At 46.1% G+C, this 18,431-nt stretch overlaps 1 protein-coding gene across 3 annotated transcripts in view; it reads left to right on the top strand.

The window, feature by feature from the left end:
• Positions 1-18,431, top strand: part of MYO1D (myosin ID) — a 150,714-nt gene that overhangs the window by 20,136 nt on the left and 112,147 nt on the right. The gene's annotated exons all lie outside the window — the stretch shown is intronic.

The following is an 18,431-nucleotide window of genomic DNA, read 5'->3' as shown; positions in this document are numbered from 1 at the left end:
CTGGGGGGATCTAAGGAAGGGAACACCAGAGCAGACCACCTGCCTGACTTCCAGTTGACCACGGCCAAAACTCATAGCCTGGCTGGACTTCTCTCTTGTGCTGCAAAGACAGTTGTGTCTAACAATGTTCCCTCTCCTTCCCCCCCTTTTATTAAGGTTGGGTACAAAGGGGGAGAGAAGAACATGAGGGGACCATGAACCAATTCCAGGGTTCATGAAGCAGCAATAAAGGTGCTATTATAAATGAGCAATGGCTTGTAAAGGCTTGCAATCTGCTAATGTAGGTTACTGGGTTGATACCATTGGTTTAGTAACGGTTCTTTAATCTGTTTAGATGTTTTGACAGTCCTTTTGGGTTGAATGTGAGGAACTGGTCCCTGGTGAGTTTTTGATTCTTTCTCTGTGTCACTTTGATAGTTGAAAAACCTGTCAAATAACACTCAGCTGCACAGCACGCTGCTATTTCTCACCAAACTATAAAGATAACAGCCTCAATAATTGTGGTAGAGTAAAAGTAATTGTCACCCAACAAGGTGTAATTTGAAAATGGGTGTCTCTGCTTGGCCTGTTTGATAGTGTAGTATAGAAGCTTTTAAAGTACTACCTTTATTTGTTATCTACAGCTTGCATCTGATTAGTGTGTGATGAAAACATCACACGTGCTATCTTCTAAGCCTTTGCATCGTAATTACTCATTTATGAAGCAATCAATGCTGTGGAAAATCATAGAGTAATGGAATGGTTTGGGTTGGAAAGGACCTTAAAGCTCACCCAGTCCCACCTCCTGCATGGGCAGGGACACCTCCCACCAGCCCAGGCTGCTCCAAGCCCCATCCAACCTGCCCTTCAACACTGCCAGGGATGGGGCAGCCACAGCTTCTCTGGGCAACCTGGGCCAGGCTCTCACCACCCTCACAGTAAAGAATTTCCTCCTCATGTCTCACCTCAATCTCCCTCTTCCAATTTTAATCCATTCCCCCTTGTCCTCTCTCTATAAGCCCTTGTCCCAAGCCCCTCCCCAGCTTTCCTGGAGCCCCTTCAGATACTGGAAGGCCACTAGGAGAAGTGGAGCAGAAGCCTGTGTTTAGCTAACCAGTTACACATTTGGGTGCAGTTTTGGAACGTGCTGTGTGGAGGGTGATGTGTGGTAGTTTGTGTAGTAGCAGTTGGTGTATTGTGAAGCCTTTGGTTTGTGTTAGTTTACCCTTCAGAGGTGGCTGCTGACAGAAGGAAGGACAGTCTGTTTGCAGAGCTTTGGATACAGTCAGTGTAGTTTCCCCTTGTTGCTCCAACCAGTGGAGCTTGGATCTGTCTCCTTGAGATCTCTGGAAACAGAGTTAAAGCAGATGATCCAGGAGGGACTTCAGGAGCAAAGTGAGCTGAACCAACCCAGTTAAAACAGGACTGTGACTATTGCCCTGGTGTGGGAGGGGCTGATCAGTGAGGAGGGAGGCCAGCAATAAATGATCTAAAAGAATCCCAAATTTCTGAAAGTCTCCCTAGGTTGTGGATTGTTTGATGTTGTGTGTACCCTGTTACACTGCTTGATACTGACATGGTGCTTTATGTTGTCAGGAGCCCCTGGGTGTTGGCACCATCTTACTTCATCTAGGTGATCGGGGGCTTAAAAAGAAGATAGTCACACAGTACTAAGTTAATCTTTTGTTCTAGTAATATCTATTATATTTCCTGTATGTTTAATCCTCAGTTGCCCAGGAGTGGATGATCTGGTTGCAAATTAACCAGACCATTGATAAAGGTGTGTGTGGGCTCCATTCAGGAGCAGCTCCAGCTGCCCAGGGAAGGTGTTGGGGGAATGTGCTGGTGCTGCTTTTGGGCTGAGGAGGCTGTCACTGTTTTCTCACCTGGTAGAGCTCTAGCTAACAGAGCTGCAGAGCTGAGGTGGCTCTAAACAGAGCTGGCTTTTCTGTCCTGCCACCATATTCTCAGAGCAGGGACCCCAGGGAAGAGGCTGCAGAGATCTCCCAACAGGAGGTGAACCCCACTGCTGCACTGTGGGTGCCATATGGGAGCTAGTGATGAGATCTCTTGTACATAGTTAGTGGAAACCTGGTCAGTGCAGCTGGGGAATCTGCCACCACATTCCACCTGCCTGAGTGTAGGTGTCTAGTGGAAGGATTGTGCCAAGCGTGCTGGTGAACCCAGAGGCAGGGCTGGCAGGCTGGAAAGGCAAGTGCTGCTCTCTGCAGAGGTTTGGCAAGCTGGCTTGGTCCTGCAGGGCTACTCAAATTAAACAAGTGTCACTTGGCCTATGTTAAGGTGCCCTCTGAGAGCAGCCATGGTGCATGGTGCAGAACGTGGTCTGTTGGAGAGCTCTGGGAGTGTGCATGTGCAGAGACCTGTTGAGAAAGGTCCCTCTCCCAGGACTGCTGCAGTTGTGAGGCAGTGTGGCTGGTGGAACACCTGCTTGGCAAGGAGCTGGCAAGGCCCCTGTGTTTGTGAGCTGTTTGCATCAACTAGAACCTCCCTGCAGCAGACCACAAAGGTGATACAGGTGCTGAGGTTGCCTTCATAACATTAGTGATGGCATGAAGAAGGGAGGTACTGCTCCTCCTGCAGCTCCCTGCATCACCTCGTGGATGCTTATACCAGTTATACCAAATGCTCAGTCACTCATTTAAAGATGAGTAATGTGCTCTAAATTGCAAGGTCATGGTTTGGTGGCAGAGGAGGATTAGAGGACACTGCATGTACTGTGTGGTTACCAGCCACTAGTTCAGTGTGCCTCCAGAAATCTTGAGGCTCAAGGATGCATTGGGAGGAGGTGCAGTCAGTAAAGACAGAAACGTTGTCATGGCTTCATAAAATATTAGCAGGGTTTTAAGAGCTATAAACAGTTTTGTATCTCTGCATTTAAAAGATAAATCAGAAGAAATAGAGGTGGTTATTGTGATGAAGAGTTACTAGTGGTTTGTGGAAGGACAGTGCATTTTGACTTGTTTAAACTAAAAGTGGAAACAAACCACCAAATCTGAGATGATGGAATGACACTTTCTCTGTTTTGTCCTCTCCTTCCAGCATTTCTTTTCTCTCCACTTCTCCTCACTCCCCTTTATCCCCACCAAAAAAAAAATAGAAAAAAGAGATTTTAAGGAATAGCACTGGTAAAGCAGCACTAGGTGGCAGAGGGGAAATGATGAGTGATGGTTGCTAGCTGGTTGCAGGGGTTGGTTTGTTTGTTTCCACGTTTTGATCCTGTGTTTTAGGGCTTTCACTCAGTGTTTGCAGAGCCCTGGGTCCTGGCTCACTGCTTTGGCTGGTGGTGTCTGTTGTTCTCCAGAATCAGATGAGCTGCAGCCCAGAGAAGATCTTTTCAGGGTGAACTGACACTTCAAGTGGTGTTAAAACTGTTTTGGATCCCTTCTCTGTCTTGCTTGAGGTTACATCAACAGATTTGAACCCAAGGAAGGATTTGTCTTGTATCAGGTTACTGGGCAGTTCCGAGGGTTTTTGCATGGCCCGTTTCCTAGAACTGTTGGCATTTTCACTGCTGAACTGTCATTCTTTTAGGACTGAGACACAAATTGTACTACACAAGCAACCAGCTTCAAAAGATGAAGCTTTCTTGCGTGGGAGAGAAGTAGAAAAAATAATTAGCTGGTTTTTATCTACTCTGACCTGGGACTTTGAGACAAGTGAAGATACAGTGTTAATAACTGTTCCTATTTCCTGTGGCTTATCAGCATTAACGACCTGTGCAGCCTAGCAGCAACTTGTCAAGGCTTCTGGTTTTTCTAGATGTGGGATTAATTTCTCAGCTGTTACTGGGAGTCTGAACTCCAGCTAAAATGCCAGTGAGCGTAGATAAAAAAGTGTCAAACTCCTTTGTTCTCCTTCTCAAAGGACAAAGATGCGAACAGGAAATAACTGGGCTTTATTTCTTTTCCTGTAAGTCTCTCTTGAATATATTTAGGAGGAAAAGAGTCATTTCATAAATACATTCCACTCTCCTTTTGACAAACCCAGGATTTGTAGTGATTTTGTTGGCACTGCATGAAAGTGCTGTGAATGAAACACTTGAACCCTGCCCTTGTCTGCAAGTCCCTCAAACCTTTTTGTTGTATTCCAAAGCTATGGATGCATTTTCTTACTGGATTGTATAAATCTTCACTTTATTTATCAGATTTAATTAGAAGAGCAGGCAAGAAGAGCATGTGCAATATTTGCTAGGAGGAGCCTTATGTAAAAGTAAACCTTAAAAGTTAGTTTTACATATATATGTTTTATATATATATTTATATATATATATATATATATATAAATTTAAAAGGCCAGGAAAACACTGTGCATTTAGATGTGAACACAAGGAGTAATGTAATAATGAGTGTTCTAGAATCATAGAATGGTGAAGGTTGTAACCTCAAAGATCACCAGGTTCCAACCCCCCTGCATGTGCAGGGACACCTCCTACCAGACCAGGCTGCACAAGCCCCATCCAACCTGCCCTTCAACACTGCCAGGGATGGGGCAGCCACAGCTTCCCTGGGCAACCTGTTACAGTGCCTTCCTGCCCTCATGGTGAGGAATTTCTTCCTAATGTCTCACCTGAATCTCCCTCTTTCAGTTTTAATCCATCCCCCTCATCCCATCCCTCTCTGCCCTTGTCCCAAGTCCCTCCCCAGCTTTCCTGGAGCCCCTTCAGGCACTGGAAGCTGCTCTAAGGTCTCCCTGGAGCCTTCTCTTCTCCAGGCTGAACACCCCAACTCTCCCAGCCTGGCTCCAGAGCAGAGCTGCTCCAGCCGTTGGATCACCTTGGTGGCCCTTCTCTGGACCCTCTCCAACAGCTCCATGTCTCTCCTGTGCTGAGGGCTCCAGAGCTGGACACAACACTCCAGGTAGGGTCTCAGCAGAGCAGAGGGGCAGAATCCCCTCCCTGGCCCTGCTGGCCACACTTCTTGTGATGCAGCCCAGGACACTGGTGGCCCTGTGGGCTCCAACACTCACTGGGAGGTCATGTATGTGTTATGGGTTTAAATTATTTCGTTAATAGCTGTAGAGAACAGTGTTGTGCTTGAGCAAGACCCAAGAATTGTTGTAGATAACCAAAAGTCACTTTGGAGTGAGGATGACAGCTTTGCTGCTGCTTCTCATGGGGTAAGTGAGCATTCTGTGTGGGCTTTACAGCACTGAAGTCATGAGGTGTGGGTGCTGATGTATAATGGTTGATGGTTGTATTTCATGATGTAGACACCAAAATGTTTGGATTGCTGATGCTTTCCAAATAAGAAAGCAAAATAATTTCAGAAGCTTGAAGGACTCCCTTGTTTTCAGAGGTCCTTGGAAAACTGGCAATGGATCCATTTCCCTCACTTGCTATGGCTGCTGGAAGGTGATTGTGAAGTGTGATGGGCACCTGATACAGGAACACTTCTGATTATTAACACTTTAGTACAATCTGTGTTGTTCCAACTGTACAAGTATTGACAAGAAATCACCTCTGCAGAAGAGATGCTCTAATGATTGTGGATAATACAGATGGCTTAACTTAAAAAACATTGGAAAAATAACATAGAAAAGAATTTTTCCATCTAAGAGATGATTATATATATATATATATATATTTAAAGGTTTAAAGAGACTGAGAGTTTGTAACTGCCAGACTTGTGGATTCATAGTGTGTTTCTTCAAGTTTCATTGCAGGATGTTGCTGTTCTGCAGGGGTTTAGCAGCTGGTGGCTCACAGGAGGAAAAGAGAAGCAAACGTGAAGGAGGGTGTGTCAGAGCTCTTAATTAAATTAATTTCTAAAGCAAAGATTAATCTAAAGAACTGATACAAAAATTAATTTGAAAACCTGTGCTGCTATTCTTGGAAATAACACTTACTTCCAGCTGTTACTTGAAGCTGCAGCATGGGTGTGGTAGGCAGGGAGCAGTGTTGTTAGGAAGGGACCTGTGGAGGTGATTTCCTGGAATGCTCTGCCTCAAACTGGGCCAGCTGCTTTGTGATTTGTGTCAAAAATGAATGTGATCCTCCTGGAAGGAAGCAGGGGTGCAGTTTTGGTTTGTGCTGTAGGTTTTCAGTGGGTAAATAGCCCTGGCAAAGTTGAGGGTATCACTTGACCACCACTCCAGGCTAAAATGGTGCTTTCAGTAAGAAAGATGAGTGGCTGGAAACTTTGTTATTAAACTTATTGATAAACGGGGTGGCAGCACTGTGTCTTCTGGTGCTTGTCACTAAGTGATGCTCATTACCCAACAAAGAATACTTGACAGAAGTAGGAGCCTGCCTGAATTCTTGGGCTGAGAGGTGATCTGAAAAGATTCTGCTTTAAATCATTTCACAGGGCTCTGAGTTCCACTGTGAATTAAAAATGTGATGGTCTGGTCAGAGTCAGCTGGTGGAAGATGAGTGGTAGGTATTTTACAGGTTATCTGGGTATTAATTCTGAGTGGTATTTGTGCTGCCTCACAACAGCATTTGAACAGTCTTGCAGCTTGAGTGGGAACTATCTTGACAGAAAACATACCTGGCATCTAAAGGAAGTAAATGAACACAGTCTTTCCGGTGATAATTTAAAACGATAAAATAAGTAACACGTCAATCAACTAATCTGTTTTAATAATCAAACCATTTAAGTCCTTTTCCATGTTGCTAATGTTCCCCTTGTGTTATCGCTGTTTGTGGCATTTAGGAATTTACTCCTTTTGCAGTAAATGATGAATGCTTAATTAACAGCCCTCCTGCTGCTCAGGTGTTTTTCCATTCAAAGAGTGTAAAGTCCAGAAGATGGTTGTGCAGATTCGTTGGCTTATTTTGCCTCTCCTACCCTGCATTTCTGTATCCACAAGGATGTTTGAAGAGTTCCCTGTATTCTACCTTCTCCTCTTCCCTTTTTGAAGTTGTCCTTTCAGTGAGAGGGGGAGAAGATCCTCATGCTGAATCTGCCAGGTCAGTCACACTCCTTTGACTGAAACAACTGCACTTAGTTGTTGTTAAAAAAAAAACAACACAAACACACCCTTTATTTCTAAAGCAAAGTTTCTGTAAGTTATTAGTTACTCTTTAATTGGCAGGACAGACTTTGCTTACTAGACTTTTTCAGCACAGCTACACAGACTTAGTCTCATTTCTATAAGGTTTGAGGGTTTGTTTTCCAGATGGTGAAGAGGGGATTTCAGGGCAGTTCTGGTTCAGGTTGCTGTTGGGTAACATGAAGGTTTTCCAATGCAAAACAGAAAACACAAGAAGTCCCTCAACAAACCTGAACCGTATCTGTGACCAAAAAGTGGGAAGCTTTTCCTGACGTGCTTCCAAGGAAGCGCGAGGAAAAGTCCTTCCTTTCAACCTGAATATTTAGTGTCGAAACATATTTGCTTTGTGGTTTGTAAACAGGTTTCTCCTCCATTGCTTGTGGCTCTTTCCTCACGTCAGCTGGCTGAGCTCGTGGTGTCTGTCCTGCAGGAAAGGGTGTCAGGGACAGTCTGGACTTGGGGTGGCTGAGATCATGGCTGTTTATCATTGTCCCTTCAGCAGATGTGGCAGAAGGGAACCTTTGGCAAAAGAGGTGGATGGGCAGCTGGAGGTGGAATATCTTCATCTGCTGGTTTGAGGCTCAGCAGTTTGTCTGCTGAAGGCCTCAGCTGGTAATCCCTGTGCTGCTGGGACAGCTTGAGCCAAAACCACAAGAGCTGTTAAGTCACAACATGCTGGAGAACACAAAAATGCCTGAAGAAGTCTGCCTGGTTGGTGACCAGGAAACAAGCAGGCCTGTGTAAGGACTACACAATGTTTGTGTTTTGGAGAGAAGGTGCAGAGCACTGTGACGGCTCTAAAAGAAACCCTAGTGATGCAGAAGCATGTCATATTTGTGCAATATTTGCATGGTTTGCATTATTATTTTGGCATTATTTGCATGGCCTGTGTTAGTATAAATAAGGCCTCTAGTTTTCTTTTTAGATCTAGTGTCTCCAAAGGACTAAGGGAGCCTTTTGGAGTGTTTGCAGGTGCTGAACTGTATCACGGTGCTGCAAGATGATTCTTGGTTTTTTTGAGCCCTGTATCCAAACAATGCTGCATTGAGGAGCCTGGGGCAGCATTCACAGCTCAGCACTGAGAACCAGCTTCACAAATGCAGAGTATTCCTTTACAGCAGAACAATGAAGCATCTGAACATCAGCATCTCATGGCCAGCTGACTGCAAAAGGAGTGTCCAAGCATCTACAAAAGAAAACCTGTGTAATGCTGGGATTGTACCTTGACACCAGAATCAGGAAATGGGGGTGTAGTTAAACGTGAGTGCAAAGTTCTCTTGATTTTGCAGTGCAGACAGAAAACTGGGGAGGTGACACAGGATAAGAAAGAGATGGCTTAGCAAATAAGGTGGAAAGTCATCATTAGTGCAGTCGCTGATGTGGCTTCAGGTTATCATAGAATCCCAGACTGGTTTGGGTTGGAGGGACCTTAAGATCATGGAGATCCAACCCCTTGAATGGGCAGGGACACCTCCCACCAGCCCAGGTTGCTCCAAGCCCCATCCAACCTGCCCTTCAACACTGCCAGGGATGGGGCAGCCACAGCTTCCCTGGGCAACCTGGGCCAGGCTCTCACCACCCTCACAGGGAAGAATTTCCTCCTCATGTCTCACCTCAATCTCCCTCTTCCAGTTTCAATCCATCCCCCTCATCCCATCCCTCCCTGCCCTTGTCCCAGGTCCCTCCCCAGCTTTCCTGGAGCCCCTTCAGGCACTGGAAGGTGCTCTACGGTCTCCCTGGAGCCTTCTCTTCTCCAGGCTGAGCACCCCAACTCTCCCAGCCTGTCTCCAGAGCAGAGCTGCTCCAGCCCTCCCATCATCTCCGTGGCCTCCTCTGGCCTCTCTCCAACAGCTCCATGTCCTTCCTGTGCTGGGGACCCCAGAGCTGGCCCCAGCCCTGCAGGGGGGTCTCAGCAGAGCAGAGCAGAGGGGACTATCCCCTCCCTGGCCCTGCTGGTCATGCTGCTGGTGACACAGCCCAGGACATGGGTGGGTTCTGGGCTCCAGCACATGCTGTTGGCTCACGTTGAGCTTCTCCTCCACCATCACCCCGAAGTCCTCCTCAGGGCTACTTTTGATCCATTCTCCCCCCAGCCCTTATTTGTGCTTGGGATTGCCCCGACCCAGGTGCAGGACCCTGCACTTGGCCTTGTTGAACTTCATGCAGTTTGCACTAGCCCACCTCTCCAGCCTGTCCAGGTCCCTCTGGATGGATCCCTCCCCTCCAGTGTGTCACCTCTCCACAGAGTTTGGTGTCACCAGCAAACTTGCTGGGCGTGCTGGAGAAGCTAGGATGAATGAACCAGCTCTCAATCATGGTCTTTGTTTTTCTGCATGTTTCTTGATCTCTCTGTTGAGTTGCAGGTTTTTATAGCTCCTCCAGCAGCCGTTGGAGGAAGGGTTGTTATTCAGCAGGATAAGCTTGTCCTTGCCTCGACACTGTTCAGGCAAACACTGCAGAATTCCTGCTCCACTGAACCAGGGGGATGAAATCAGACAGGTTCTTCCTCATGATGCAAATCTGTCCAACCACCAATCATTAGTCTGGGTTTTTGCCTTTTGTGCTGCAGTTTTGCCCACTGATATGAAGGGAACATGCCCTGGGACACGGTGGTGTGTAGTCTGGTGAGCAAAGCTGAATTCCCCAAATTGAAGGCTGAGATAGTCATGGGGTGGCAGATTAGGGTTAAGATAGGCATGGGGTTTGGGAAGAGGAGGTGATAAGTGGATGTAGAGCATCTTAAGTACCTAAATGCTGTAAAATGAGAGTGGAAGGAACTTAATGGATCATGAAGTCAGTTGCTGGTGAGTGCAGGAGGCCAGACCTTCTAAACACCTCCATAAAACACATTCACAGTCTCCACCCAGCAAGGCTCACTGGGCCTTTCTGCCTCTACTGAGATGCTTCTCCAGGGCTGCTCCTTTGGCAGGGAGCTTCCAGGTTCAAGCCTGGTTTGGCCAGGGTAAGTCCATTCCCATTTTTCTTTTCTGTGGGCCTATGTAGTTTTTTCTTTAATTAGTCCTTCTGGCTGCCTGGCAAGATGCTGTTCATCTCCTGATGTATTTATGAAGTCATTGCTTCCACCTTTTCCTCCTCAGTAGTTTTATGAGTCTTAAGTTCTCTTACAAGACAAGCTCTGGGCTCTTCTGCACATGTTCTTCTGTTGACTTCACGTGTGACTGAAGCAGACACAAGAGCCTACCTGACTTGTGAGGTTTTTGGGGTTTTTTTTACTCTCCTTTTATCGATGATGTGTTTTTATTTGACAGATGAAAAAGTAAGAGGTTATGGGTGGAAGCAATCTCTTGTTTGTTGTTGTCCCAAGCCAGTTCTACTCTTTCCTTATTGTTGGATAATTCAGCCTCAGGAGATCACTCAGAACAGCCTCCTGCTCAAGGCAGAGCAATATGAGCATGGCACTAGGATTTTACAGTCTTCAGGCACTTTCCACATGGAAAATGGAAGTGTGTTTTACTGCTCCCCACACTGACATCAGCGAGGTTCTTTCCTCCACCTGTGCTCAGCTCCTGTGCGTGGATTGGAATAAACCCACAAAGCATCACGTTGGCCCTGGAAGTTTTCAAAGAACCTCCTTTTGTCTCATGATCTATTTCGAGGCTGCTGGTGCCTTCTGCTGTGCTTCTAGAACTGTGAGAAGAGCCTGCAGTGCTCCCCTGCTGCAGGAGACGCAGCTCGGTCTGACACACACAGGAATGAAAGTTCAGTGACTCTTGTGTTTAGTGGCTTGGCTTTTTTTCAGTGCAAGGTTAGTGCTTTAACTTCATGTTTAAGGGATTTTAATATTATTCCCATTTCTAGCTAGCTGCATGTCACAGTTTTAGCCTTGATTCAGTGTAGAGCCAGCTTAGCATCCATCTTCCTTTCCCTCAACCTCCCCTCGTGGGTTTGAGGGCTGCAGAGATGACTCAAGGGTCAGCTGTGCTGGAGCTGAATCAGCCTTGTCAAGTTACAGTCAGTTTGCTTAAATGTTGGTTTGGTAGGGAAGATGTGGCACCAGTCATTCAGAGTTTACTGTTTGCTTTTGAAAAAAACAAACAACTACATCTTTACAAAGGACCCTTTGAACCTTCTTTCTAGAGCTGACTGTGAAAATGGCAGATGGATGAAGGATTCCTCACCCTGCCCTTTCTGCTCTCCCCCCACAGGAAAGGAGTGGTGCAGAACACACTGAATGGCATTTCCTATTTTGTTAAACTGGCAGCATCTGAGAACTGGATCCATGCAGGATAACTGCAAGGAAAAATTTCACCTGCACATGAAATGAACTGAAATTCCAGTTTCTGTGGCCCTCAGGATGGATCCAAACTGTGTAAACTCAGAATGGATCCAAACTTTGCATTTAGTATCGTGACAGACTTGGATTGTTTTCCTAGCACAGGGAGGGAATACTGACTGGACAGTTTTTTGGTCTGTTTTTCCAACTGCAGCATGAATATTTTAGCTCTAGTTCTGCCAACACAAACCCTGTTTATCTGAGCTCTCCTGTGATGAGGATGATTTGCTGTAATACAGTTTATGAGCAAGTAGCTGAAAGACTTGAAGGTCATTCTTGCCTGCTTGAGAACTGAGTTTATTTCAAGATTGACCTGAAATTAAGGCTGTAGGTAGCACTGAGTTCTCAGCAGAGAGGCCAGTATCACATACAAAAGGCACAATTGTCTGACACACACAGGGTGAAGGCTGCTTGAGCAAAGTCACCTTGCTCCCCAAAGCAGGAGGATAGCTGGTCCTTTTGGGCAGTGCAGCTTCTTACACATTCTTGCATTTTAAACCATTTTAAACCAGGTAAGCACAGTTTCTCTGCCAGGAGTCTACTTAAATTCCCTGCCTGATTGAGCACGTCCTAAAGGCCCATCCTTGACTATCCATGGGCATCTCTTAACAAACTCAAGTTTTAATTAAAGTGTTTTCATGCATGTTTGCAATGGGAATGGAGCCAAAGGCTGCAGTAATGGATTTTTAATGGATATATTTTGGTGGTAAAAAAAAAATAACTAAGACCTATGAGCCACTTTGGGGGTTCAGCCCAAACCACACAGGGTGTTTGCAGCAGGACAAGGAACTGTCCCTCCTCTGCATCCCAGAGAGGTGTGCAGCTGCTGCAACATTCTTCTTCCTCTGCACAAAGGAGGAAGGCAGCAAAGGCAATATGCTGACACCAGATCTTTCAGCTGGTTTGTGCTTTGGAATTACTGAGCTGGAAACAGAGAAGAGTTTGAAACTGTCAGTGGGCCTGGGGTAGCTGTTGGCTGCCTGGCACAGGTTGATGAGTTGGTAGCAACTCCTGTGTCTGCCCTGACTGATTTGCTTTTGCTTGTTCTGTTAACATTTCCTTTGCTTTCAGTCACTGCTGTACAATTGAACTGAAAGCCTGTCTCCAGTTGGTGGCTGTGCTGTGACTTCTGGTTGTGAAGACTTTCTGTTTCTGAAGCATCTGTAGCATCAGGGAGCAGGGAGAGTAAGGAGCTTCACTGAGCACCCGTTAACATGGGACAGCTCTGGTGTGTCTGTGTGCCTGCAGGTTGATCAGGCTGCCTGGCAAGATGCTGTGCATCTCCTGAGGTATTTATGGAGTGATTGCTTCTGCCTTTTCTTCCTTGGTAGTTTTATGAGTCTTAAGCACTTCATAGAATTACAGAATATGCTGAGTTGGATCATCAAGTCCAACTCCTGTCCCTGTGCAGGGCACTCCAAGAATCACACCCTGTGCCTGAGAGCATCCAAATGCTTCTGGAACTCAGGCAGGCTTGGTGCTGTGACCACTGCCCTGGGGAGCTTGTTCCAGTGCTCAACCACCCTCTGGGTGAAAAACCTTTTCCTGATATCCAACCTAAACCTCCCCTGATTCAGCTTCTTGCCATTTCCCCCAGTCCTGTCATTTTGTCATTTAAGTTAGTTCTCTTCCAAAACAAGCTCTTGCTCTTCTGCACATGTGCTCCTGTTGACTTCACATGTGATTGGAGCAGACAGAACAACCTGTCTGACTTGACTTTTAAGCTTTCTTTTTTTTTTTTTTTCAATTTTACTCTCATTTTATAGATTATGTGTTTTTATTTGACAGATTAAGAAGTTAGAGGTTGTGGGTAGAGGCATTCTCTTGTTTGTTGCTATCCCAAGCCTGTCCTACTCTTTCCTTATCATATCCTTGTATTATCCTAAATCTCATCCATATCCTTATCATGTCCTTACCATTCAGCCTCAGGAGGTTATTCAGGGCAGCCTCCTGCTCAAGGCAGAACAAAATGATCATCTGTGATCAGGGTGAGAAAGGAGCAGCTCCAGATGGGAGAAGTTTGTTGTCTTTTTTCCTTTTCCTAGTAGAAAATGATCCATAACGCCAGGAGTTCTTCATATACTTTATCTTTCTGAAAGTAACAGAAAATGAGATGGTTGGTGACTTGACATGGCTTTTGCAAGAGTTGCTCTGCAGACAGATGGAGGGAAAATGGGGAAAATGTGTTTCTGAGGAGCTGTTTCACACCCCAGGCTGGGATCTGACTGAACCCACCCCTGGGAGCTGGCACAGGTTATCTCAGGAAATCTGCTGAATTCTAGAAATAGCAATGAGCCTGCCCAGGGCTGCCTGCTGCCTGTGATCCCAGCAAATTTCCATTTATCTTCCAGTGCAGAGGAGTTACCATGTCAATGATTAATTAGAAATTCCCTTTATAATTGGAATTGCAGCCTTTGGAGAGGCCAGTGCCTGGTAGGTGCCTTTGTGGAACGGTCTGTGTTCTGCAGATGTTGTTTGGGAGGATGGGTTCCAAGTCTTGCCAACTAACTCTTTTCTTTATTTGTACTGAGTGCATTTGAAGTTGCATCATTTCCTCGGTAAGAACAGTTTTATTTTTGACTGGAGTGTTTGTCAGGTGGGAGAAATCCTAAATGTGAGTGCTCTCTGGTGGTGAAGATTTCTGCTTCAGCTTTCTGCTTTCTGCAGTGCATTTTCCTGTGGTGGCTGGATCTCAAAGTAGGATGTCAGGACCTTTTTTCCGAATGCCTTCAACTCCATAAAAATAAAAGCTTCAAAGGAGACCTTAGAGCACCTTCCAATGCCTGAAGGGGCTCCAGGAAAGCTGGGGAGGGACTTCAGACAAGGGCAGGGAGTGAGAGGACAAGGTGAAATGAATTAAAACTGGAAGAGGGGAGACTGAGATGGTATCTTAGGGATAAATTCTTCCCTGTGAGAGTGATGAGACACTGGCCCAGGTTGCCCAGAGAAGCTGTGGCTGCCCCATCCCTGGCAGTGTTGAAGGGCAGGTTGGATGGGGCTTGGAGCAGCCTGGGCTGGTGGGAGGTGTCCCTGCCCATGCAGGGGGTTGGATCTAGGTGATCTTTAAGGTCCCTTCCAATCCAAACCAGTCTATTATTCTGTGAAAACAGAATAAGAACCTTTTCCTCTCCCTGGCAGTCTTCTTTCCTGGGTAATAATTTCTATCCCTTTAAATTATTTATATTCCATGACCTACTGGTTTATATGTTCTCACTATTTATTTTTTAACAAGGTAACAAAAATGCATGTAAATACTTTTCATGAAAGAGCTGATGCCCTTCATCAAAATAAAACAAAATTATTAAATACTGTGACTTCCTTTTTGGGTGCTGAGCTGGATTTCAGACGCCAGGGAAACAAGTGGAAAATTCAGAAGATGGTGACACAGAAACTTTGAACAGCATCATTACAGGGAAATCTTTCCTCCTCCAAGCACAAAAGAATGTGATTTTCATTCTAAACTGAGCTTTGACCATGGGGGTGTTGACCCCCAGGAGTAGGGACAGGGGTTCCTTTTCTCAGCTGTGCTGGAGGTGGCTTTTAGTAACAAAAATGCCCTCCTGGGTGTTCTGTGCTGGGTACAGAAGTGATCACATTGTCCTTTGTGCTGATGAGCTTTCCCTTGATGTCCCAACTGCTCAGGCTGTTCAGAAAGCTTCTCTGTCTGCTTTTGTGACCTTGTCTTTGCTGAAGAGTAACAAATTTAACACAGCTGGTACCTCCCAGTTTGGGCTGACGTCCTTGGTTGTTTGCCTAAGTTTTCATGAGTTCTTCTTGAGCAGGGAAACCAGGGCTTTCACACCCAAGTGCTGCAGCAAGGAAAACAGGCAGTGCTGTTCTTGGCCACTGCTGTGCTGAGCTGTGCTGCCTGATGAAAAGAGGCTTTATCAGCAAGGAGGGGACAGTAGCCACAGCTCCTTGTAGGAAGATCTAAGCACAGCTCTGGAATTTTAGCTCCAGTGCTAAGAAGTAATAACTAACTAAATAAAAAAAAATATGAACAAAGAGGTAAACAGGGATGTTGGTTGTTCATAAACGTTGTATCAGAGTCATAGAATCCCAAATAGTTTGGGTTGGAAGGGAAGATCAACCAGTCCCACCCCCTGCATGGGCAGGGACACCTCCCACCAGCCCAGGCTGCTCCAAGCCCCATCCAACCTGCCCTTCAACACTGCCAGGGATGGGGCAGACACAGCTTCCCTGGGCAACCTGGGCCAGGGTCTCCCCACCCTCACAGCCAAGAATTTCCTCCTCATGTCTCACCTCAATCTCCCTCTTCCAGTTTTCATCCATCCCCCTCATCCCATCCCTCCCTGCCCTTGTCTCAAGCCCCTCCCCAGCTTTCCTGGAGCCCCTTCAGGCACTGGAAGGTCCTATGGACCCCAGACCCAAGCTTGAGAGATGCCCATCTGTCAAGCCCAGAGATGGGTCGTTCTCCCTGCTCGAGGACACAACTTGTCAGAATTCAGTAAAACCCTTTAAACTTGGCTTTGAGGCCCAGTGTGAGATCTGATGTCCAAGCCCAGGGCTGTTAGGGTCACAAGCAGGCACCATGTCCCACTGCTGCAGGGGACACCAGGCAGGCTGGCACCAGCAAATCTGTGGCTTCTGCTAAGGAGGCAGTTGGGGACTCTGAACTGTCAAGGGAGGAAACTGAAACTGCTCTGCTGCTGGAAGTCTGCATAATTCATTGCTTAAGGAAGAGGTCAGAGGATTGGGTACTGTGATGGTGGCTTGGTGTGACACTTCAGGAGGGATGACCCTTTTTTTACCCTTCCTTGGCAGCTCAAACAAACCCCCTTAACCTCTCTGTGCTGACCAGGAACCTTCTGACCATGTGTCTGGTGGGGCAGTAGGGCTTGAAACCTCCTCCAGAAACTACTCGAGTTTTATTTTTATCATCAATAGTGCCTGGAGCAGTGGTTCTGTGCCTGCTGGGCAGTGACTTCATATGTCAACTTGCCTTTTTTGGGTGGCCCAGCTCCAAAAAGATGGGAAGGCTTCTGCTGATTTGGATGTCATTGTAATGGTTTCCATTACACGTCTGCCTCAGTGTGATCTGATCTCCTTAACAGACTTGTCTGTGTTGGGATATTTGAAGCTCTCCCATGTGTATGTAGAGTCCCTTGGGTGCTCCTCAGCAGCCTGGGGTCCCATCTCTTGGCACTCCCTTGTATCACCTGCTGGAATCCTTCCAACACCAGCATTCCTAACTACTTTGTGCTTTGAAGAATTAAGATTAGGAGCAGCAAACGACAAGGACTGAGTGTGTGAGGGTTCCTGTGTGCCTCAGGCCACCCCAAGTGAATAAACTGGGGCTTTTCCTTAAGAATTGGGCTGTGATTCTGTAGTTCATACCAGTTGTACTTCATACTGGTTCATACCTTGTGTACCAGTTGCTTACTGGTGTTGCCTGTGAGGGAGCCATCATTTCTGTTGCAATGGTTGGTTCCTGAGCTCTACTTGGTATTGCTTATTGTAATGGCCTTATCTTGTCTAAAATGTTTTTGGTGGCTTTCAGACAGCTTTAATCTCTAAACTACTAAATATTTTTGCATTTGAAGCTCCCTGATGTTTTGGAAATGCTTCTCAGGGTTGCCTTCAGCTGAACCTGCATGCAGGAACAAAGGGGCATTTTGCAACTGGGTCTTTTTAGTGAAGTATTTCTGGAGGGAACTGGAGTTGGAGGCAAAAAGCTCTTGCAGGAAGTGGGATGCTGGTTGCTGGTTTGCATTGCTGGAGTTTTATTACACCTGCTGAAAACTGCCTCTGCCAAGATGCAGCAGAAAATTCTTAAATGAACAATAGAAATTGTCAAGCTTGTCACCACCTGGGAGTGGTCATAAATTCAATAAAGTCATGCTGGATTTTGTGCCGGGGTCTGTCACGGCTTGGAGGGCCTGGTGCTCTCCAGAGGTGTTTTGGTGCCATCTAATGTCGTAAGATTTAAACACAGGGTGCAGACACAGGTATTTGAGGCTAGAAAAACCTTAGTTACAGGTTGATCTCTAAATCTGCTCTTGTCCTTCTTCCTCCTGAGAAGCAAATGCTGCTTGAATCCTTCAGCTGCTCATCTGGCATCCCTGCTGTGCTCTCCTGCCAGACACTTGTAAATGTGGATTTCTTTGGAAACATCTTTTAACTGAAACACTCTTTTTCTAACAAGCTTCAATTAATTTTCTGTCTTGTTTGCAGCAAGAATACTAAGGACTGGGTAGGGTTTAGGAAAGGTTTAGTTCAGGGTTGTTTTCACACATTCTTAAAAGGCTTTCACTTGTGTTTTCACAGCAGTCATGAGATCAAAGTACCTTCTAGCAGGGAGGATGGAGTGGAAGCTGGTGGCAGGAGCTGCAAGGCTGTGATTTGCTTCTTAGCTTGTACCTTTGTTTACTTTCTTGCAAATGTGTTTAGACCTCCAAGGGAGTAGCTTCAAAAGAGCATGCTGCTCTGGCCTGAGCTGGGCTGTGAGCAAGTGTTGGATGGGAAAAAAGAACTTTTCTTTAAATCCCCTTTATGAACCAGATTAAATGAACTCATCAGAAACCCACCTCATTGACAGTTGTGGGAACAGTAAGGAGGCTGCAGGATGACCAGGAAGCTGGGAATACAGAGATGGACAAAGTCTTGCAAGGCTGTGATTGTAAGTTCACTTCTAGCTTATCAATCATCATCCTATTTCAGCCAGTGTTACCTGGTGGATCAAGCAGCATATTCAAGTCCTTGTGAGACCTGGACTGTCCTCTTCGTTCTCTTTGGGCAAATTACTGCACCTCTCAGTTCCATGTACCTGTCTGTTAAACAAGGCCATGCTGAGCCTCCTCACACACTGATCCAGTGTAAAGCTCTGTAGGAGTTGTACTGTATATAGTGTGTGTATATATATACATATATATATATAGAGAGAGTGTGTGTGTATATATATAAAAACATTGAGGTGCTGGAGCATGTCCAGAGAAGGGTGACCAAGATGGTCAAGGGCCTTGAGGACAAGTCTAATGAGGAGCAGCTGAGGGAACTGGGGCCATTTAGTCCTGAAGAAAAGGAGGCTGAGGGGAGACCTCATCACCCTCTACAACTAAAGAGGTTGTAAAGAGGTAGGTGCTGGTCTCTTCTCACAAGTAACTGGTGATAGAACAAGAGGAAA

Source organism: Apus apus, chromosome 25 (assembly GCF_020740795.1).
Source record: "Apus apus isolate bApuApu2 chromosome 25, bApuApu2.pri.cur, whole genome shotgun sequence".
Taxonomy (NCBI): domain Eukaryota; kingdom Metazoa; phylum Chordata; class Aves; order Apodiformes; family Apodidae; genus Apus; species Apus apus.
This window is presented reverse-complemented; position numbering and strand designations above follow the sequence as displayed.